This window comes from Budorcas taxicolor, chromosome Y (genome assembly GCF_023091745.1).
Source record: "Budorcas taxicolor isolate Tak-1 chromosome Y, Takin1.1, whole genome shotgun sequence".
NCBI lineage: Eukaryota > Metazoa > Chordata > Mammalia > Artiodactyla > Bovidae > Budorcas > Budorcas taxicolor.
This window is the reverse complement of record NC_068936.1, coordinates 2,812,177-2,836,448: the sequence shown is the minus strand read 5'-3', so window position 1 is coordinate 2,836,448 and position 24,272 is coordinate 2,812,177. Positions and strand designations below refer to the sequence as shown.

The 24,272-nt window shown below is 42.6% G+C and overlaps 1 pseudogene; it reads left to right on the top strand.

Moving 5' to 3' along the window:
• Positions 1 to 14,827: 14,827 nt before the first annotated feature.
• Positions 14,828 to 18,771, top strand: LOC128070906 (testis-specific Y-encoded protein 3-like; annotated as a pseudogene).
• Positions 18,772 to 24,272: the final 5,501 nt, after the last annotated feature.

Genomic DNA, 24,272 nt, shown 5'->3' with positions numbered 1-24,272 from the left:
ATTGAAGAAGGAAATGGTAACCCACTCCAGCACTCTTGTCTGGAAAATCCCATGGACAGAGGAGCCTGGTAGGCTACAGTCCACGGGGTCACAAAGAGTTGGACACGACTGAGTGGCTTCACTCCACTCTGGTGAGAGGCTTTTCACTTTCATCCATTTTCCCTCTGTTATATGCTTGCTTCCCTCATTCCATTTCTCCTGAAAATACTCCATGATGTCCCATGAATAGAAGACATCAACTTTGCTTTTAGGTATTCTGATGGAAAATATTCCCACCACTTAATAGCAACTGGGGAGATCCAACCAGTCCATTCTGAAGGAGATCAACCTTGAGATTTCTTTGGAAGGAATGATGCTAAAGCTGAAACTGCACCTCATGCGAAGAGCTGACTCATTGGAAAAAACTTTGATGCTGGGAGGGATTGGGGGCAGGAGGAGAAGGGGATGACAGAGGATGAGATGGCTGGATGGCATCACTGACTCGATGAACACGAGTCTGAGTGAACTCCGGGAGTTGGTGATGGACAGGGAGGCTTCGCGTGCTGCGATTCATGGGATCGCAAAGAGTTGGACACGACTGAGTGACTGAACTGAACTGAACTGAATAGCAACTATCATTTACCAAGAAAAGGAAAGTGGAAAGCATTCATACTGTAGCCTCAATTTAAGGTGAAATGCCACTGTCTGATGCTATTTACTATACCTGATACAAACCACTGAGATTTCCCTTTTTTTCCCATTTTTTAATGTATGCTCTTTGGCCATATAAGCCATGGGAAAATATCCTTTTCTTTGAAGCTGGTGATATTTGTTAGCTGAACTTGGGATGGATACCCAAAGTTGGTGGTTTTAACTTAAATAAACTGTACTTCATTTTTGGAGGGATAGGATTTTAATAATCTGTAATCAAGTCCAGACTTTATAAGATTAATACACTTAAAAATGTGTTTCTTACTGGTTCCATTATTTAGGTTATTTGTTTCAATACAGACCTCTACCCCAGAAAAGAGGTGAGTAATATCCCAAGCAAAAATAGATGTGGGATGTGATCATCTATTTCAATCGGAGAAGACAGTCTATCAAAGCACATCAAACAGGTCAATCTAAAATATCAATCTAATAACAATGTGTAAAGTCCATGAAAGCTTCATGAAGAACTTAAAATAAGATCTCATAGGCATTAACAAGAAAAAAATAATCAAGGGAAGCAGAGGAATGGCATACATGCCACAAGTAAATGACTAGAGCTAATCAGTTACTTTATGGAAGTTGCTGGATACATGTATGCAATAGATTATTACTCATTCCAAAGAGGATTGAAATCTAGTCATTTGTAGACATGTAGGTAGATTGAAAAAGTGTCATATAAAATGAAGTATATTGGAACAAGGAAAATAAATATATCTTAACACATATAGATGGAGTCTAGAAAACTTGTATCAATGATCTTATCTGAGTAGCAGAGGTAGGGAGGGACACTTCGACATAGCGATGAAAAATATGGATACCAAGGAGGAAACGGGTGGTGGTGGAAGGAATTGGGAGATTAAAACTGACACACAGACAATATTGATGTCTATGTACAGCAGAGAGAACTCTATTTAATGCACTGTGGAGACTTGAATGGAAAGGAAGTCTAAAACTGAAGGGAGAGATGTATGGTTGTTGCTCAATCACTAAGTCATGTCTAAGTCTTTGAGAGCCTAAAGACTGCAACATGCCAGCACTTTGCTGTAGAGTAGGAACTGTCAAAACCTTGTGAAGCAATTATATTCCAATAAAATTTACTTTTAAAGGTATATTATATTATTTTAATTTAAAAAAAAAACTTTACTATGTTAGTCTCACATGAATTAGGAAGTCAAAGAGGAACTCTCAATGTGAATACCGTAATGACAAATTCAATATAAAGCCCGAAAAAGTGTATAACACACTTGTGGAGAAAATAGTAAGAATGAAACTAAATGCCAGTGTACATCTACCAGTGTAGATGTACAAAAGACTGAAAGTTTTTCCTCAAAATAAAAATAAGCTTAAAAAATGTGTCAACAGAACCATCATCAGTCAGCTGGGCTTAGTTGAAACACTATATTTTGTATTTGTTATATTATAGTGTTTTAAATTTTTATGTATTTAATACTATTCAATTGCTTCTTTATTCATCACACAAAGCCTTTTACCAACCTATTATGGATGATTGTTAATGAATGTGATCTTTTAAACCTCTTTCACTCATTCATTTTCAAAATATTAGTTCTTCATTCACAAGAAATTTATATTTCCAAAAGTTTTAACCAGTTATATCTATATGTTCAATTGTTTTCCCACAATTGCTATCAGTTCAGTTCAGTTCAGTTGCTCAGTCTTGTCACACTGTTTACGACCCAATGAATTGCAGCATGCCAGGCCTCGCTGTCCATAACCAACTCCTGGAACTCATTCAGACTCACGTCCATAGAGTCAGTCATGCTATCCAGCCATCTCATCCTCTGTTGTCCCCATTCCTCCTCTCCCCAATCCCGCCCAGCATCAGAGTCTTTTCCAATAAGTCAACTCTTCGCATGAGGTGGCCAGAGTACTGGAGTTTCAGCTTTAGCATCATTCCTTCCAAAGAAATCCCAGGGCAGATCTCCTTCAGAATGGACTGGTTGAATCACCTTGCAATTCAAGGGACTCTCAAGAGTCTTCTCCAACACCACAGTTCAAAAGCATCAATTCTTCAACACTCTACCTTCTTCAGGGTCCAACTCTCACATCCATAAACAACCACAGGAAACACCATACCCTTGACTAAATGGGCCTCAGTTGGCAAAGTAATGTCTCTGCTTTTCAATATGCTATCTAGGTTGGTCATAACTTTTCTCCCAAGGAGTAAGCATCTTTTAATTTCATGGCTGCAGTCAACATCTGCAGTGATTTTGGAGGCCCCTTAAAAATAAAATCTCACACCGTTTGGACTGTTACCCCATCTGTTTTCCATGAAGTAATGGGACCAGATGCCATGATCTTCATTTTCTGAATGTTGAGCTCTAAGCCAACTTTATCACTCTCCTCTTTCACTTTCATCAAGAGGCTTTTTACTTCCTCTTCACTTTCTGCCATAAGGGTGGTGTCATCTGCACATCTGAGGTGATTGATATTTCTCCCAGCAATCTTGATTCAAGCTTGTGTTTCTTCCAGTCCAGTGTTTCTCATGATGTACTGTACATAATTTAAATAAGCATTGACACAATATACAGCCTTTACACAATATACAGCCTTGACACACTCCTTTTCCTATTTGGAACCAGTCTGTTGTTCCATGTCCAGTTCTAACTGTTGCTTCCTGACTTGCATACAGATTTCTCAAGAGGCAGTTTAGGTAGTCTGGTATTCCCATCTCTGGAAGAATTTTCCACAATTCATTGTGATCCACACAGTCAAAGGCTTTGGCATAGTCAATAAAGCAGAAATAGATGTTTTTTCTCAACTCATGTTTTCAATGATCCAGTGGATGTTAACAATTTGATCTGTGTTTTTTCTGCCTTTTCTAAAACCAGCTTGAACATCTGGAAGTTCACAGATCACGTATTGCTGAAGCCTGGCTTTACGAATTTTGAGCATTACTTTACTAGTGTGTGAGATGAGTGCAACTGTGCAGTGTTTTGAGCATTCTTTGGCATTGTCTTTCTTTGGGATTTGAATGAAAACTGACCTTTTCCAGTCATGTGGCCACTGCTGAGTTTTCCAAATTTGCTGGCATATTGAGTGCAGCACTTTCACAGCATCATTTTTCAAGGTTTGAAACAGCTCAACTGGAATTCCATCACCTCCTCTAGCTTTGTTCATAGTGATGCTTTCTAAGGCCCACTAGACTTCACATTCCAGGATGTCTGGCTCAAGATGAGTGATCACCCCATCGTGATTATCTTGGTCATGAAGATCTTTTTTGTACAGTTCTTCTGTGTATTCTTGCCACCTCTTCTTAATATCTTCTTCTTCTGTTAGGTCCGTACCATTTCTGTCCTTTGTCGAGCCCATCTTTGCATGAAAAAATACAAAGTATGAAAAGGCAAAATGATAGGATACTGAAAGAGGAACTCTCAGGGTTATTAGGTGCCCAATATGCTACTGGAGAGTGGAGAAATAACTTCAGACAGAATGAAGGGAGGGAACCAAAGCAAAAACAATAGCCAGCGGTGGATGTGACTGGTGATAGAAGCAAGGTCTGATGCTGTAAAGAGCAATATTGCATAGGATCCTGGAATGTCAGGCCCATGAATCAAGGCAATTTGGAAGTGGTCAAACAAGAGATGGGAAGAGCGAACGTCGACATTCTAGGAATTAGCAAACTAAAATGGACTGGAATGGGTGAATTTAACTCAGATGACCATTATATCTACTATTGTGGACAGGAATCCCTCAGAAGAATTGGAGTATCCATCATGGTCAACAAAACAGTCCAAAATGCAGTACTTGGATGCAATCTCAAAAATGACAGAATGATCTCTGTTCGTTTCCAAGGCAAACCATTCAATATCACAGTAATCCAAGTCTATGCCCAAGCAGTAACGCTGAACAAGCTGAAGTTGAACTGTTCTATGAAGACCTACAAGATCTTTTAGAACTAACACCCCAAAAAGATGTCCTTTTCATTCTAGGGGACTGGAATGCAAAAGTAGGAAGTCAAGAAACACCTGGAATAATAGGCAAATTTCGCTTTGAAATGCGGAATGAAGCAGGGAAAAGACTAATAGAATTTTGCCAAGAAAATGCACTGGTCATAGTAAACACCCTCTTCCAACAGCACAAGAGAAGACTCTACACACGGACATCACCAGATGATCAACACTAAAATCAGATTGATTATATTCTTTGCAGCCAACGAGGGAGAAGCTCTATAAAGTCAACAAAAAGAAGACCAGGAGCTGACTGTGTCTCAGATCGTGAGCTCCTTATTATCAAATTCAGACTTAAATTGAAGAAAGTAGGGAAAACAGCTAGACCATTCAGGTATGACCTGAATCAAATCCCTTATGATTATCCAGTGGAAGTGAGAAATAGATTTAAGGGCCTAGATCTGGCAGATAGAGTGCCATATGAACTATGGACTGAGGTTTGTGACACTGTACAGGAGACAGGGATCAAGACCATCCCCATGGAAAAGAAACACAAAAAGGAAACTGGCTGTCTGGGGAGGCCTTACAAATAGCTATGAAAGAAGAGAGTTGAAAAGCAAAGGAGAAAAGGAAAGATATAAACATCTGAATGCAGAGTTTCAGTTAATAGCAAGAAGAGATAAGAAAGCCTTTTTCAGCTATCAGTGCAAAGAAATAGAGGAAAAGAACAGAATGGGAAAGATTAGAGATCTTTTCAAGAAAATTAGAGATACCAAGGGACCATTTCATGCAAAGATGGGCTCGATAAAGGACAATTGCTGTAGGTACTTAAAAATCATATGTATATATATACATATGATTTATGTGTGTATATATATATATATATATGTATATGTATATGTGAAAATCATAAAAATCATATACCTGGCATCCGCTTCAAAGGTCTCCCTCTGAAACCAGCTATACAACTTCGTAAAAAGCTGTGTCACCTCAGCCGTGAAATGCCTGTTTTAAACATTCCTGGCTGACTCAGATAAGTAACATCTTGAATGACACTGATCTTTCCTCTAATCACTTTAGTTCCTGCTTTTATTTTTTAATTTAGCATCAGAATGTGAACCATCACAAGGATAGGCACCCCACCTCAGGTCACAGTAAATGCAGAACTCCAGGTCCATGTTGTTTCTTTTCCTTCAACTTTGCCTGTGGTCCTAGATGTGCTGTGATGCTCTTCAGGACCTGTGAGTAAGAAAGCCTGTTTGTCCAGAATTCTCTGGTGTTTGTGTCAATGTGTGCCCTGCAATCATTATAAGAATTGCAAGGGCTGGCCCAATATCTCTGGTTGGGAGAATATCTGTGGAAACTTAAGTCAAGGAGTAGAATCCCAGGTAAGTGCCTCAGTATTTGAGCCAGTAGTACCACTATGGCTGGGCAACAACTGATCCAAAACAACTGACATAGTCAGGAAGACTGCATTGCTCATGCAATTAACCCAGGGGAGTGACCTCAAGTGCACTTTGCTTGCTAGCTAGCAAACACAGGTGGGTAACACTGTCTAGGAAGGGAGCACTGCTTCTAGAGGTCTGGTGTCACTGCTATGGGTGCCTCACGGGCAATAACAATTCTATGTTTTCCACAGAGTAGCAAGATCAAGCCCATTTCGTCTGGTGAGATGACTGTGTAACTAATTATATAGGCCTTAATTGACTATCAGTGTGTGTGATGTCCCTCTACCCCTCGAGGCCAAGGAGACATAAAAGGTGGACCAGGTCCCAAGGCTATCATCACTGCCTACAGAAAGTCTATCAGCTAAAAGTATGAAAAGATATTCCCGTGGTAAGGAAGACAGAGACCTCTACTGGTAACCACAAACTCAATATGTAGTACCAAGACTATCCTTCTTAAACTGAAAAAAAGTGAAATATCATTGCCATAGGACTTCAATATCTCCATGAAAAGGAAAGGTGGCAGAAGCATTCTGATTGTTTTTCTTTTTTTACCCAAACATCAAGTCCTTAACCAGCCCACACCCAGTACTACTCTCTGTACATAGTTCCTATAATGCCAAGTGTTAGAGATACCTACCAAGAACAGCTCAGCACAAATGGAATACCTTGTTGATAAAATGGAAATGCTAGCTTTAGCACAAGCCTAACCTGATGTTTTGGGCAAAATCCAGGAGATACTGAAGGACAGAACATCTAGTGTCCCATCCTTGGGGGTCACAAAGAGTCATGACCAGGACATGATTTGGCAACTAAACCACAAAAACCACCTGACATTAAAAGTCTTTCTGAATTTCAGGAGGATGTGCTTTCCCCCAGGCTCCGACCCTTGCATGAGAGCCTTCAGGCAATGACACCAGTACTCTCACTTCCCCTTCTTCTGTAGATTTGTGGAGCCATATGGGACCAACAGTTTTAGAATAAGTATCAGTGTCATTTGCCAGTCGCAGCAACATCATTATAAGCAAGGCAGTCTCACTGGAGGTTTGTGGCATTCTGCCTGGTGTAAGGCATTGCTCTATTTAAAGGTAGCACTCCAGGCTCAACTTAGAGCTGTCCATGTAGTCTTAAAGAGGCCACAAACATGGGTCTTCCAAACAGTTGCATTTCCACAGATTGCTAGGCTGTTGCTAACAGTCCCCTCTGAAGATTGATTTCACCTACCCACTGCTCCCTTCTGCTGAAGCTTCCAGCTCTGCTGCCATAATCATTGACTTTTACATAAGATTCCTCTTTAAGACTGGTAGTCTGTTTCCTTACTAAAATTATTCTTGTTTCCTTGGGATCAATAGTTATATATGACTCTGATCAGTGAAACCATTTTAACTGTCAGAAATCTCAACAGTGGACTCTTCCACAGAATATTCTTTGGCACTTTCAACCCCAAAAAGCTGGCTCACTTGAGTGTCATAACAACCTTCTTACAGAGACACTCTTTAAAGTGCTTCTAGGCAAGGAGTCCCCCAAAGGGATGGGAAAGTAGCTCCACGCCCTCACCTTGCTCAACTCTTATCCACTGAATCTTCATCCTCATACAAAAATTATTGTACACTCCCCAAATTTCATGTGGGGTCTGTTTGGCAGTCCTTAAACTTTTACACCCTAAGACAATGTTATTTCTATTTTATTCTATGGCTCTACTTCCCCCTGCCTGCTGTAATTGTAGAATCATTTCACTATCTGCTCCACCTGCTTGCCTGATCAAGGAATGATGGCTCAATATGATCCCCTCTTTAAGCCATTTGGTGAGGCATCCCCAAAGAATGCCCCACAGAAACCCCTGACCCAAAACATCACAAGTTAGTGTGAGATCACCCTTTGGAAACCCTTAGAAACTGTGACATTATAAATGGAGCAACCTCCACAGTGGCTGCTCTCCCTGAAAGTAGTCATTAGAAGTGTTGGCTAAAACAACCAAATTTTGGGGGAAAGCAGATGGTAATTAGATAGGGGAATACCCAAACTATCTCAGTAAAATTACATGTACCTGTGGAACAACTCCCTGAAAATGAATAGGAGTCTGGCAGAAAGACCCTGTGTAACCAATGGTGTGATAAAGATATGCATACAGTCAGATAGAAAGGGAGGGGAAACAACTGGGATGGGATGTGGGCCACAAGGAAAGGACACAGAAGAGAATATCGTGGGCTCAGAGATCCTCCAGGGTATGATGGATTCAGACTGTGTAATGGGGCCCTATCCCTGAGATCTGACACCAGGAAGATGAGTCTGCTCAGCTGGTTTGAAATCCAGTGTAATTAGCAGGAAGTGAGTAAGAAATTTGAACTCCACTAGTGAAGAGGATGCACACCTTTGTTTAGTTCTGAACAAGGGCAGAATAATTTGATCTCATTTGCATCTACCAGCTTTCCAGGACCACCATAGTGTTCACCAACACATGATGAGTACCTACTCGTAATTCCTCTCACTCGACTGCTGCTCTCCTGGCCTGTGGTGAACTTTCCATTCCTGAGAAAGAGGAGAGCATGCACTCAAGGGAATAAGAATCAGTTTAGAACCAACCCTCAAGATTTCTGTTCCAAAACCCTGGGGCTAAATCCCAAAGTCAAGTGGTGTTTTTGGCCACTGTGCAGATAAAAACCTGCATACTTGTCAGTGGCATTAACCCCTCCATCTCCAGCCTCACTTCTAACAGTGTCAGCACTCCCAGCACACAGTGGGATATCACAAAACCCACATGCACCTCAGGTCCAGCCCTCCAACCAAAGCCACTGGGCAAATGTAGACTGCATCAGGAGTGTTCCCTCATAAGGACAGCCCCTTTAACCGTGATAGTCATTGTTTCACTTTATTTCATAGCCACTGAGAAAGATAAGCAATTAAAGTGTTTTAGTTTCAGATGAAAGAGTAAGGAAAAAAACCGTGAACAACCAACAAATGAAATAGAGAAATCATTTAACAGCATTCAAAACATGAATAACTAGAATACAAAAGCAGTGAGGGATAGTGGCGGCACTACATTTGATCTAGTCTAGTATGCTGAGGCATTAAGATTGTAAGGTTATAAGAGTTCGTTGAGGCCAGTGACTACATTTCTTTATTAAATTTGGAAATATGACCCCAGGCATGCAGACAGGTCTGGAGCTGCTCCTGCCAAATACGATCTCTGAAACCTCCCCATCCACATCCTTTCCAACTCCCTCCATCTTATCACCAACCTGTAGCATTCACTGTCCCTGGCCTGGGAATAATTCTTTGCTCTTTCAGTCCTCATCATCTTTTACAAGTGCCTGCCCATTGTCTATATCTTGAGCTGCCTGCTGATTGAATGAAAACATTTGAGGAATGGAAATTAGAGGCTGCAGGCAGGCCTAGACTGAAACGTCTTGATTAAGTTCCATAGAGGCAACCTGCACTGCCTTTTAGCTAAGCTGAATATTATCAGTGATTTGAATCCTATTGACCTGATCATCTGAGAGATGATCATTTTCTCTCTGAAACTGGCACTAAAAGGCTTTTATATGACTTCATTTTGGGTATATGCCATCTCCAAGGCACCCTGTACTTGTCCTGTTGCCTCAAAATACTCTCTGTTGAGCACGCCTTGGGCCTGATGTGCTGCAGTACCGTCTGTCTTTTAGGCGTGGGTAAGGTGGAAGGTAGAGAGGTCTTTTTGACAGTTTCTTGAGTTGCTAGAGGACTCAAAGTATGCATTCTTTGTCAGTACTGGGCACATGTCCCTGGCATGGTTCCATGTTTTAATGGTTAGGTTGCCTGGAGCTGTGGTTTTATTGCTCATCACAGCCCTTGTTGGGACTGAGCACCACAGGCATCTCCAAGGGTTTGGGTGCTTTAGTTTGGACTGTATTGTAGTCTTTTTATTTTTGTTTTCTTTCAGATATCTAGATTGAAAGGTAGAAGGGTGGTCTCTAGGAGGGGGTTGGGTCTCAGGAATCCAGAAGACTGGGGAGAAGAGTGGTGGCCATAGACAACAAACTCTGCCATGGAGAAGGTGACACCAACACACCTGTTCACCTGCGTGTGTGGACAGACCCAGGCAGCTGCAACAATTTGGGAGGCCTTGTGATCCTTTCAGCTGCCCTGTGGCTTCTGCAGCCTAGTGTCTTGTAAGGGGATGTTTAGGGAGGCATGGTTAGCATGACATCACAGCTTTGAGATTCCACTAAAGCAATAGGCAGTGATGCCTTGGTCACCACCCTTTGCCTCCTAGAGATTTAAAAAGAGATGTATGGGAAGGATAAAAGGAGAAGACAGTATGATTTTCATGAGATCAGTCTGCCTTCCTTATGTGCCTGTTTTCCTCTACCATTTCTTGTGAATTATGCTCATTCTATTTCCTAGGTCAACTTGACACATGGAATAGGAATAAGTTCTAGCCTAGCTGAGTCTCTAAAGAGACCATGAAAGCTCTTAGGGAGGATTAGGAATCTGTGAGGATAATCAGTTGATGGGGAAGAGAGTCCTTTGCCAGTTTCCATTCACTGATAATCTATGTAAGTAAAGGAGGACTCTTTTGGAATTGACAGCTTCTTCTCAAGAGGAAGTGTGTGTGTTGGTTTGCCAGGGTTGCCATAACAAAGTGCCGCATACCAGGTAGCTTCAATAAATGATTTCTCAAACTTCTGGGGAACAAAGCAGCACTCAAAGGTCCAGCCAATTTGGTCTTCAGATGCCTCTTTTGGATTTTGACTGCCATTGTCTGGCTTTGTCTTCACACAGCAACATCTCTGTGTTGTCTGTGATTGATCTCCTTTTCTTATAAAGTGCCAGTCATATTAACACAAGTACCTATATTGAGGTCCAATTTCCAAACAGGGCCAGAAAGAAATTATAATGTATACAGTTTGACTACATATAAAGTGCAGAGAGTTAGAGCTTCAACATACACATTTTGAGAGAATAGGATTTATCCCGTAATATTGATATTCTTGTTTCTACTTGGTACTGCTGTATATTCATTTGTCTCCCAGAATTCACCTCCACAACACAGAAAGCAACTGGTTGAGAAAAAAAGGGCTCTTGGGGATGATATAGATGGAAACACAATTCCGAATTTCTTACCAATCTAGAAATCCTCTCCAGAAAGACATAAGGGAAGGAAGACATTTCTATTTCTGAGTAAGTATTAAACCATAATGGGAGGCACATGATAAGAAAACTACTAAAAGATTGATGGCAGCCCACCAGGCTCCCCCATCCCTGGGATTCTCCAGGCAAGAATATTGGAGTGGGTTGCCCTTTCCTTCTCCAATGCTTGAAAGTGAAAAGTGAAAGTGAAGTAGCTCAATCATGTCAGAATCTTCATGACCCCATGGATTGTAGCCTATCAGGCTCCTCTGTCAATGGGATTTTCCAGGCAAGAGTACTGCAGAAGGTTACCATTTCCTTTTCCAATACTCTATATGTGTATCCTAGCAAATCAGTTCATTACAAACATTTTCAAAATAGTAAGTAGTCCTCAAGAAGGACTCCTTTGTCACACTTTGTCCTAATTAGTAATTGGGGCAGCTATTTGTGTTGGCTAATTTGCTTTATATAGAAGAGGGATAAACAGCTCATACTTTTACGAGCATATGCGGTTTTGGAATGAGGCATTCTCTCAAAGAGTCTGTTACTCTCCATAGACTTGAGAGATACGGTGCTGCTTTTACTGGATACCCGTGTACCCAACATCATTAGGCCAAGCAATATGAAAACAGGGGAGTTTGGGCCATACAAGGAGATGGGGGGCCTATGCCTTTAAAAATCATGAACTCCCTCAAAGCTCTCTGAAAAGCCACGTACAGGAAAGGTGAGGGAGGAGTGTCCTTAGCTATTGCAAACTTCCTGCTGCCAGATCTTGTGTTCTTGAGGTAAGGTCGTGGTCAAGTAACTGTGTTCCTTTAATCCTCGAGGGAAACAAGTAGTATTCCATATTATGAAAGGAAAGGTCCCAAACTGGACTTTCACCCTCCAAGTTCCTGGTAAGGAGGAGGGGGTCTCTGTGCAGACTGGCTATCCTGTCTGGGAGCATTCATCTAACACTCAGTCTTGGTCCTCCCACCAGTGCCCAGTCCCAGCTGGAAGAGTCAGCTCTGTTTTCTGTGCCCCCTCCCAAGGTCCCCCTACTCTTCCCAGCCATCTCCAATGAGGGAGCCAGGTGCCCAGCATGCAACTGGACTGCAAACTCCTCAGGCTACCCCAGTGGGGCACTGGGACCCATAGACTGTGACCCACACAGATTCAGGTGGGGATGGGACATGTTGGTCACTGCTTGGAAACCTGGGCCAGGCCAGTGAGTGGCTCCAGCAAGGGCTCTGGGATTCTGCAAGCCACAGCCTGTCCCCAAGCTCCTCAGTTCATTATCCAGCCCAACACCAGAGGGACTGGGGGGCCCTGGGGGAAAGCTGTAAGAGGTCTTTCACTAGACTCTGCTGAGAGGCTTTCTGTTGGTCGAGTTGGCTTTCTAACCTCACTAATCATCTTGAGCTAAGGCCTGCAGCTCCTTTGTCCACCCTGCTTCTATTACAGCATCTGTCTTGATGAGTTTATTCAACCTATACCTAAAACTTGTTAACTCGGACCATCGTGGTCAATTTGCACTAGTCACAGTTCACTCTGTTTCTGTATTGCAGAGATTTCAACTTCACAATGTCATGTGATGAAAAAAATATTTATCTTCCTGTAACTGAAATATTTTACTTAGCATACTGTCTTCAAGAACATATATACTGAAACTGGGGTAACCATTTGTTTATTCACAGTTGGAGGTATACTTGACATGTAATATATTTCAAACAATTATCATTGGTCTATAGTCTCATTGTAATGCTTGTTTTTATTTCTGCTCTACGTACATCAAAGTGAATCAAATTCATGTGTGCATATGTCCCATCGTTTTTGGATTTCTTTCCCATATAGGTCACCACAGAGCACCAAATAGAATCCTTTGTTCTTTTATTTTCCTCACAAGGTAACTTTTTTTTTTTTTAACTTTAACTGGAGTGTAATTACTAACTATACAATATTGTGATGGTTTCTGACATGCTGCTACTGCTGCTAAGTCTTTTCAGTCGTGTCCAACTCTGTGTGACCTCATAGATGGCAGCCCACCAGGCTCCCATATTCCTGGGATTCTCCAGGCAAGAACAATGGAGTGCGTTGCCATTTCCTTCTCCAATGAATGAAAGTGAAAATTGAAAGTTAAGTCATTCAGTCATGTCAGACTCTTAGCGACCACATGGACTGCAGCCTACCAGGCTCCTCTACCCATGGGATTTTCCAGGCAAGAGTACTGAAGCGGGTTGCCATTGCCTTCTCCGGTTTCTGCCATACATCAACACTAATGAGCCATAGATATGCCTGGGCCCCACCCATCCTCAAGCCCCTCCACCTCCCTTCCTCCCTCCCTCCCTTCCTCCCTACATTTTCTGGGTTGTTCCAGAGTGCTGGCTTTGGATGCCCTGCTGTATACATGTGAATGCCTGAAAGATTACTTTCCTGCAATAAATACATAATTTTCTATATTTCACATGTAGATGCAGATTTTTCTAACTGATATAGGAAATGTGCATTTCATATTTGGAAATCTACTTGTATAATTTTCTTCATCAAATACAGAATCTTGTCTTTCACATATGGATATCTGTGCACACTTTTCCCTACATGATTGAGGAAGCCTATATATTTCTTCTATGAAAATTTGAGCATACATTCTCCTGATTGAATTGTGATATTGTATGCATTTCCTGTATTTCCTATGTCAGTGAAGTTTTACTGACATGAAGTATATAATTAAGATATGGGGAACCGATATGGAATTGGAATTACCTCTATTTCACAAATGAAATTCTGGGTACCACTGAGTCTTCATGAACTATCATATTCTTTGTATTTATATAATTCTCATATATATTTATGAGAGTGACTATTAACTGTGAAATATGGAATTCTCTGTATTACCTGTATCAAAATCTGGGCATTAATTATCCTTCATGAAAGTTGAACTTCTCTATATTTCAAATCTGAAGGTCAGAATGGAGTTTTCCTAAAAGAAATTAGGAAATCTCTGCATTTGCTATGAACCACAGGTTCTTCAGCCTCTGAAAGATCTGTGTTCCCTGTTTGCATTTGTGTCCCTGTGTCTTGCATGTGAGTGTGTGTGTGCGTGTACAGGAGTGTGCGTGTATAGGTGTGTGCTATGTTTGTGTGTCTTTCTGTGTATGTGTGTTCTCCACTCTAAAGTAGGTGCTAAATGTGAAACCCCAGGCATCCCAGGAGACAGACTGTGAGCATGGCATCTGTTTGTGCACTTAATATGAGTGTGTCCATGTTAGCTATGTGGCCTGGAGGTATAAAGTAACTAACGCGCTGGAGGGGCACTTTTGTCCCCCTGAAACACTTGAGTGAGGAGCTCTCCTCCTCTAGGAAGTGCATCTGTGTGCCTAGTGCATATCCTTACGCACGCTGTCCCTGCTCTAAGCCACAGGCAGAGGTGATGGGGGAGGCCAGGCAGGAGATGGGGGTTAGGGTAGGGGGACGGCGGCAGAGAGCTGACAGACTTTGGGCCAGGGTATTCCAGGGTGGTTTGCCTTGGGGCTGCTGCCTGGGGCCCAGACAGTGGGTGGAAGACATCCTTCCTCAGATGATGGCTGCATTCCTGACACTGCTCTAGCCTAAGGCTCAAGTTTAGGATAGGACTCTTTATCAGTTGAGCTACGGTGAGGTCAGTGTATGCCCCCACAGCCACCCCCACGGTCTGCCATGGCTTGCAGTTTGGATCCAACGTGAGCAACCATGTCCCTGACGTAACCAGGAACCCTGTCTCACCTGTGTCTCTCCCTGAACACACGTAATTGTCCACTTCCCCAGAGGCAATTTAAACCTTGAGGATGATTGCAGCGTCAAGTTCAGGTTCCTTTTCTTTGCCTCCCAACTGGCCTGACTCTCCCATCTCTCGTCAGGCACTTCACTGGCTGGGCAGGCAAACTGCTTGAGTGAACGGGAGTCCTCTGCATTGAGCAGAGTTTGGCCGCTGGGTCACCCACTCCCAGAGTGCCCAGAATTCCAAGGGGTGTGTCCCGTGAACAACTACCTTTAGGGTCCATTTGATTGGCTCATGATGAAGTCTGACCGTCAGGATGTAGAGTTCGGCTGCTTCCCACCAACATATTAGGAGCATGCGTAGCGTCACAAAGCTTTGTGCTTGCATGTATCCCTTTCCCTGCCAATAGACTGTTGGGAAGCAAGCAGTTGCTGTCCCGGAGTAGACTGCATCGGGTGGGCAGGCTGTGCGGAACACTTGCTATGCTCTCCTATCCAGCTACTTAGCAGCTTGGGGCCACGGCCAGGGCCACACGGAGAGTGAGACGGGGCCAGAGGGAGGCGGGAGCTGCCCCAGATCCTGGATTTTAGTTGTGAGCACGGCTCTTTACAGGGCAGGGTCCCTGGGCCCTGCCTGCTGGGTGGGGGAGGCAGAGGAGATGCTGGTCCCAGGGGAGGAGGCCACCGTTTTCATGGTGGAAGCGGTAGAGAAAGGCACGGCACTGGAAGAGGGAGAGGTGGCGGGGATCTGGCAGCAGTACTGGCTGCTGGTGGAAGACACTGAGGAGGTGGATGTGGTGGTGAGGGAGGAGATGGAGCAGGTTTCCTCATAGGAGTGGGAGGGAAAGCTGGAGGAGCAGAGCCAGGAATATGCAAGGCTAGAGCCCTGGGTGAAAGGCCCCCACTGGAGGAGCTGGCAGTCCTGCAGGTGGAGCTGGATCCTGTGAACAAGAAAGCCCAAAGGGCCCACTCTCAGCTGAAAGACGAGAACTGTCAGAGGCAGAAGTTGCATCTAGAACATAGAAGCGCCATCATCCAGGGAATCCGTGGCTCTGGGTCAAAGTTTTATCCTAGGTGTGGTGCTTGTGGAATTGGTTTTACCTGGGCTGTTGCAAACGGAGTTTACAGATCTTGCAGTTTCAGTACAAAATGTATGTATTGGATGATGGGTAATCAGACGGCTGATGTCCTTCCTGTTTTGGTTAGCAGGAATAATTGATACTTGGGCTTCACTTGCACAGCTCCCGATAAGAATTGTCGTTAGTACCAGGACTCCTCAGAGAAAAAGCTTGTCTGGAATACAGGTGTTCTCCAAAACCTGAATGACTTTGGGAGTGATGTTGCAGTGGGTAAGTGCTCATGCTTGTTGCAGCTAGGAGTGTTTGTTTTCCAGAAATAAACTAACTTTTAGGAATCTGAGATGGAGCTTAGGATCTTCCTGTTAGGAACAGAAGCTCTTTGCATTGATAGGCCTAGCCTTGGGGCTTCTTGGGCCTTCACACGGTCTGTGTGTACTAACTCCACACAGATGTAAGGAGTTCAGTAGGAGCCAGTTGAAGTCAGACAATGCCAGGCTACTCTTTAGGCTACCTTTGTTCTCCCAGCATATCTACAGGCTCCTTGACCTAAAGTAATTTGTGAACCACCCCCAAATGTCAGTCAAGATGAGTGAACCAGATAAAGACATACTTAACTACATGACCAACTTAAAGGTCAGGCAGGGGACACTGATAATTGGGAAGGGAGGTGCATGGGGAGGGGAGGGGAAATGATATATCCCTGAAAATAGTAAAGGACAGCTCTTCTATAAAGAGGTTTCATACACACCCCACCCCCATGCCACCTCCCTCACTTTGTCCTGGCCTGTGGAGCATCTCAGGTATCCCACTCTTTGGTGCAAGATCACATTGTCTTTCCAGAAGAACAGGTATTTGCAGAACGAAGTGATTGTTAAGGAGCGTCTCATTAACATCACTGGTAAGAGCAGCTCACTGGATTCGGGGTGTGGGGACAGAAAGGGGTAGGTTGAACTTGGAAAGTGATTTAGGTCTTTCTCCCATACTCCTTTACTTGCAGGAGACCTAGCATCTCATTCCACTCCAATTCAGTGTCACCAGGGATTGAATGTAAGGCATACATCCAGAGATACCACAACAATATCATTAACTTCTTCAACTGGTTCTTTGACCATAACTTTGCAGGATCCAGCAGGATGGCTGAGATGGGGTCTCATTGGACAACTGGGCCAGTGTATGCATTTGATGTTGGAGTTCTTGGCAGCGCACTGGAGGGCCTGGGGTCTGGCCAGCTCTCTGCTGACCTTGCTGGTTTCCCTGGGAGATCATCATTAAGGATCTGTGGCCCAATCCTTTGCAGTACTACATGAGGAGGAAGGCTCCACCACAGGGGTGTACTGGGAGGACAAGAGGTGAGAAGACCAGGGACTGGGCACTGACGTAAATGTTTTCCAGGAGCCTTGGTCAATTATTTAACTTGTGCAGATACTGGGACTCCATTGAATACAGAGTGACAGAGGGAATAAGGGAGCTTGTGGTAGATGAAGTGGCCTGGTCAGTCCAAAATCACTCTGATTTAAATATGACTCAGCTGCACATCTGTGAACTGTTGTTCCATGGCCAACAACTCTGCCCTCAGGTTCCTCTTAAATTGGGTCCCACCTACTATTCCTCATGAAGTCCCCTTTCCACAAAGGTCTGTGAGTCTTCCTTGTGCAAGGCTGTACCCTACTGACCATCATTTACTTCCATTTTGATCTTCACATTTCTTTGCTAATGTTCTTTTGCATCTTTTTAGCCTGCCACAATCTTTCTGAAAATACTGGCCATTGTGAAGGATCATGGAGACTATTTTAACTGGAAGATAGTTACAATATTATGATGTTTTTCTCCATATGTCAGCCAACATGAGTCAGCCATAGGTGTACACATATTCTCCCAGTTCCTGAACCCCCCACCCACTGACCCACACACCGCCCTGCCCACTCCACCCTTCTGGGTTGACCCACAGCTAGACTTTGAGTGCCTTGCTTCATGCATCGAACTCACACTGATCGTCTATGTTATATTGGTAATTTATGTGTTTGGGGGCTATTTTCTTCAATCATTCCACCCTCACATTCTCCCACTGAATCTAAAAGTCTGTTTTCTATGTCTATGTCTTATCTATTGCCCTGGATGTTGGATGGACTGTACCCCACACATGGTCCTAAACTCTACATATTTGTGTTAACGTGCAGTATTTGTTTTCCTCTTTCTGACTTACTTCACTGTGTGTAAGAGGCTCCATATTCACTCCACCTCACTAAAACTGACTTTGATGTGTTCCTCTTCAGAACTGAGTAGCATGCCATTGCGTATATGTACCATGATTTCCTTATTCCTTCATCTGCCAATGGACATATAGGTTGCTTCTCTGTCCTAGATATTGTAAATTGTTCTACAGTGAAGATTGGGGTACCTTGTTTTTAGTGTTTGCTTATAGGAAATGTGAAAGATCACAGACTCTCTCCTGGGAAATGACTTGAAAAAGTAAAGCTGTCTTTAGGAATGCTCAGAGAGGATAGGTTTATATATCTGTGTCTGTGTCTGTTTTGAAAGGAACCCCTGAATTTTGAGAAACGTATGATGGAGCATCCCTTTTTACCTAAAATAGAAAACCTAAGAAGCTGCTTCACATGAAGATCAATGGCCAGCATAGTTCTCATGCACAGGAAAGTAATGAAGAATGGTCTACTGTGAAACGCATGCAGTGGGAGACATCAGTAAGCCTGAAATAATTCTGAAAGATAAATAAACAGCCTTGACTGTATGTGCCTGTGTATTTTTTGGGCAGGTCCTCAGGACAAATGCTTCAGCTCCATGTAGACGTCTCAGTTTACTGCTAGTCCATAGAGAGTTGCAGAGGGGGTTAAGTCAATCTTTGGGTGTGTGTCAGAGGATGCAGTTCCTTCTGTGAGGTGGAGTTTGGGGATGAAGGAGAAAGAAGACAAAGGGCCATAAACTGTGGGTCTGGCCATTTTGCACATTCACGGAAAGGGTGTGGTGAACAAGGGCCAGAAATTGAAATAGTGGAAATCAATTTTATTTGATGGCAGTGCCCCAAGTATCCTCTCTGTTGGATATCATGAGACAGTTTAAGAGTACAGAACAGGGAAAAAAGCCTTAACATTCAACTCACTGTGAATCAGATAGCCAGACTCTTTGTGTATATAAACATGTGGTCTTTTGCTGAGACAGTCACCTTCTCAGAGCTAGGGTTCCAGGCAACATCTTAGGGAATGGGAGTATAAAGTATATGGAGGGGCTGTGGCCTAGGGAGAGAGAGAGATGGGTGGGAAGGCAATGAGGATTACCGGGTGAAAAGGTAAAATCTTCCAGGAAACAGATAAGCAAAGAAAACAAATCCTGTATTATATATTTGAGCTCATGTGAACTCTTTTCTTCCAGGAACTCAGATTAGGTTCAAAGTGTACAGGGGCAGAAAAGAGGGAATGGGGCATGTGAAACAGCAAGGGCCTGCCCACCCAGCCATGCACTCTGTGTTCCATGATGACTCAGTGTCTAATATCCCATTTTCCAGATAGGCATAAGCTCTGTCAGCTCCAAGGCCCTCTATCAGCTCACGAACCCTCTGGTGACAGTGTCTCATCCTTACTGAATGGCTCAGCACAGACTGTTTTCAACCAAAAAGGACCTGTCCTTCTTCTGGGCCTTTGTCACTATTCCATGGGCCAAGAGCCAACGGGAGCACATGGGGCATATGGAACTCATCTAGTGACTGGAGAGGGTGAGTTTAGGGTGGTCCTTGCAAAGTAGATGATTGCTTCCTGGAAACATATCCACTTCTGGATGGGGCAAAGGACAGAGTGGCACTAATGGTGGAGGGAGAGTTCAGCATTTGTCCCACCCTGTTCTTCTCTCATTCCACATACAATGGCTCCAACATGGGCATGTCTGAGGGTGATAATTCTGTCCCACATGGAGTTCTCACTCCACAACTTTTCTCCCTAAAGCAACATCTCTTTTCAGGGCAAAAGGTCAGGGTTGACCATCAAAGTACATGGGTTTATAGATGTCTGCTTCAAGGTGCACTGAATAAGAGCTCCTGCTCAGTGTCAGCTTTTGCATTTGAATAACTGTAGCCTAGCTTTGGCCCTTCTACAGAGGAGCATCTAAAGCTCTAAAAGTCAAGAGTTGGCCTTCTCTTGGTGCTGTCCGAACAACCAGTCCAGGAAACACTGTGGAAATGCATCTTCTCACTTTCTTAACCTGTAAATTTCAAAGAATCTGTGGGGCTCCCGCAGGATGGTACTTGTCTGTCTTAGTGCTAGTTAAAATGGAACACAAACTGTGCTGTAATAACTCTGCACTTGGTGTGAGATGAAATATCAGTGCGTGGTTTGCAGGACCTTAGACAGGACTCATTTTAGGGACTCCACGATGTTGATCCACATTCAGAAGTTTTAGTAAGATTTTGTAAGTAACAAAAGACCAGAAAAGTTTGGGACAAGTTCCCCCATTGCCTAATATTTTCTGCCAGTGCTTCAGTACCAGGGGTAGTTTTATCTCTAACCTGTCCCAGAGTGAAGAGTGCAAATCTGGTTCATGGATCAGTTAGTAAAACTTAATCATGGGTGGTTGACTTCACTGTCATCCTCTGGAAATTTGCAATGACTGCTATCCCAGTCTCTTTAGGGCTTTCAGTTGGCCCTAAAGTCTACATACTGTTAGAGTTGACTGCACACTTGGCCATGTTATGTAAGATTTTCTTCCACTGAATATCAATGCATGTGAAACTCTTAGGATTACTCATCAATTCATGAGCATCTGATTCAGTCATCTCAAACTGCATTTGTTTGCACTCATTTCAAACACTCTGGATGTGTTCATGTTTTCCTTTGTTTAGAATGAAGATTGGATGTCTCCATTGTGTTTCCTCATGAACTGGCACTCTCTGAATGTGAGGTGATATTTCTTCCTGTGGGTCTGCTTATGCCTTCATCTCCTTGATGTTGCACCCATGCTTGTGCCAGCTCTGTTGCCATAGTTGTCTCAGTATTTGCATATTTCTGTTCAACAGACTTGCCTCGAGTTGCTTGCATTCACTTTTTTTTTTTTTTTAAGTTTGTGTATCTTTGTTAGATTGCTTGTGAATTTGACCCTTTCATTCCTGGATCAAATACTTCCAGTATATTAAACTGTGACTTTTTAAATGAGTTCCATGGTCTCTGTGCACAGCAAGAAATGCTTTATTGCAGATAGAGTTAACAGTGACACAAGTTTGGAAACAAGAATATCCGCACACTTAGAAAAATGTCCCAGGAGCAAGAAGATCAATGGTTAAACTGAGAATATTAATTAGGACCACAGAGGGCAAATATGTTATTGGAATGCCTCTGTCAGGAAATTTTTCATCTGTTAGGAAAGATTTGGGGTTGACTTGTTAAGTGTTCGTTAAACACTACTACAGAAATGAAGGAAATTGAGTTTTACCTCTCCCTATGAATCCCTGCCTTAGTCATTAAACTGACATTACGCATGGAGAATTACTTCACAAATTTAAGTAAAGCATTACTCACAGAAGGGCTTTCCTTTCTGTGAAGAAAAAGTTATTAAAGAATTCTTGTCCTCAGTGACCTTCTATAGCCGAGTGAAAGGGGGCACATAATCAGTTAATAATAGCATGCTGCCGCTGCTGCTGCTGCTGCTGCTGCTGCTGCTGCTGCTGCATCGCATCACTCGTGTCCGACTCTGTGTGACCACATAGACAGCAGTCCACCAAGCTCCCCCGTCCCTGGGATTCTCCAGGCAAGCACACTGGAGTGGGTTGCCATTTCCTTCTCCAATGCATGAAAGTGAAAATTGAAAGCAAAGTCACTCAGTCATGTCCGACACTTCAGCCTACCAGGCTCCTTTGTCCATGGGATTTTCCAGGCAAGAGTACTGGAGTGGGGTGCCATCGCTTTCTCCTAATAACAGCATACTGCATACCAAATCATGGGACAGGCTCTTACCCAGAGGATTAAGTAATCACATGATAGTCCTCTGTCATGTCTTCACTCTTTGTGATTCCATGGATTGTAGCCTGTTGGGCTCCTCTATCCATGGTGTTTTCCAGGAAAGAAAAGTGGAGTGGGTTGCCAGTTCCTCCTTCAGGGGATCTTCCTGACCTACAGATCAAACTCAGGTTACCTACATGGAAAGGCAGAATCTTCGCTATCCAAGCCACTAACTGATGTTGTTCACTAGGTGGTGTTGAAGGAACACAAGAGCTTCAGAAAGGGAGAAGTTCCTGCAGATTAAGCTGATGTTAGACTTGCATATTTTGCCATATTTGAAGGGTCTGAGGAGCATGCTTTCCAGAAGTACTTATTCTTTCCCATTCTCTCTCTCCTCTTTACTTGGGACTGCCAATATGTATGCCCTGAGATCTTGAGTTCCTCCTGGGGGTGGGGGGAGCTATATATTTCACATTTTGCTGGTTAGTCCTGTAGCCTCTGTTACTTTTTTTTTTTTCTTTCTTTCTTCATTTTATTCTTGCTCATGACTCAGGATAATTTCAATTATTGCTCAATTGTTCATTTGTGTCAGACTCTTCGTGACCCCATGGGCAGTAGCCCACCAGGCTCCTCTGTCCCTGTGATTTTTCAGGCAGGACTACTGCAGTGGGTTGCACCTTCTGAAGGGGATCTTCCTGACCCAGGTATCGAATATGCATCTCCCATATTTCCAGCATTGCAGGCAGATAGTTTACCCACTGAGCCATAGAGGACCCCTAATTTCAAAGAAAAGTGAACGTAAGAGTCACTCAGGCATGTCTGACTCTTTGTGATCCCACTGGATTGGGTAGCCTCTCCCTTCTCCAGGGGATTTTTGCACCCAGGGATCAAACGCAGGTCTCCCACATTGCAGGAAGATTCTTTAGCAGGTGAACCACCAGGAAAGCCCAAGAATGCTGGAGTGGGTAGCCTATCCCTTCTCCAGTGGATATTCCGAAGCCAGGAATCAAACCCGGGTCTGCAGTTCAATATTTCATTCCAGTATAGATCAAATTCCCTTTTTCATGCAAGAAAACCTGTGCCTGGAGTTTCAAATGTGAAATATAGAGAAATAAATCTCATTACATATTTAATGTAGAAATAATATTAAAAGTACCCATATTTTCAAATGTGAAATATGAAGAACTTCATGTTTCATAAAATAACCTTGTGCTCATATTTTGATAAGAGAAATACAGAAAAATCCATATTTCATGTAGGAAAATCTATACCTCACAATTCATATGTGACATGTAGCAAATTGCATACATTATGAGAAAACTCAGTGTCCAGACTTTATACATTAAATGTAAGGGTTCTATTTCATATGCAAATATCTGAAGTAAGATTTCCATATTTGAAATACTGAAAATTCTCTGTTTCTTGTACAAGAGCTGCACTCAACATGTCATATCTGAAATATATGTAGTACATATGTCTTCTAAGAAAATCTGTACCCTGGTTTTCCTATGTCAAGTGAACAAAAAAATGTATATTTCCATGTCAAAAATTCCTCATCAGGTTTTCATATGTGAAATATAGAGGATTCCATGTTACATGCAAAAAATTCTGCTTGCATACTTAAATATGTGACATACAAAGGTTTCCATATTTCAGTTAGAAATGTCTACACCTAGATGGTGAAATATGACATATAAAGAATAGCATATTTCATGCAAGAAAATATATGCCTTGGTTCTTATATGGGAGATATAAAGGAATTCAAAATTCATGTAAGAATATCGCCACTCACAGTTTTGTGGAGGAATCACAGAGATTCCGTATTTCTTGTGGGAGAAATGGTGCTTAGATTTTCAAACGAGAAATATAAATAATGCCATAATTCATTCAGGGAAATCTGCACCCTCGCTTTCAGATGTGAAATGTAAATAATTCTGTATTTTAGGTGACGAAATCTGTGCTCTGATGTAACTCTTGGCGATTTTGATAATTTCATAGTTAATGCAGGAAAACAGACGCCCAGATATTTTGTCAATTAATATACAGAATTTCAAAGCTTCATGTATTAAAACCTTCACAGAGAATTTTGTATTTCTTGCTGAAAAAAAAAAAAACGGCATCCGCATTTTCATATGTGAAACATATAGATTTGCATATTTCATGTGGAAAATTCAAAATCTAGAAATACAATTGTTACTCTAGAGATTTATACATTTCGTGTAGAAATACTGGCACCTAGATTTTTATGTGTGAAATATAGATTATTCCATATATCGTGTGGGGCAACCTTTACCCAGACTGTCATAGGTGAAATCCAGAGAATCGCAAATAGGGAAAACTGTGACCAAAGTTTCATACGTGAAATAT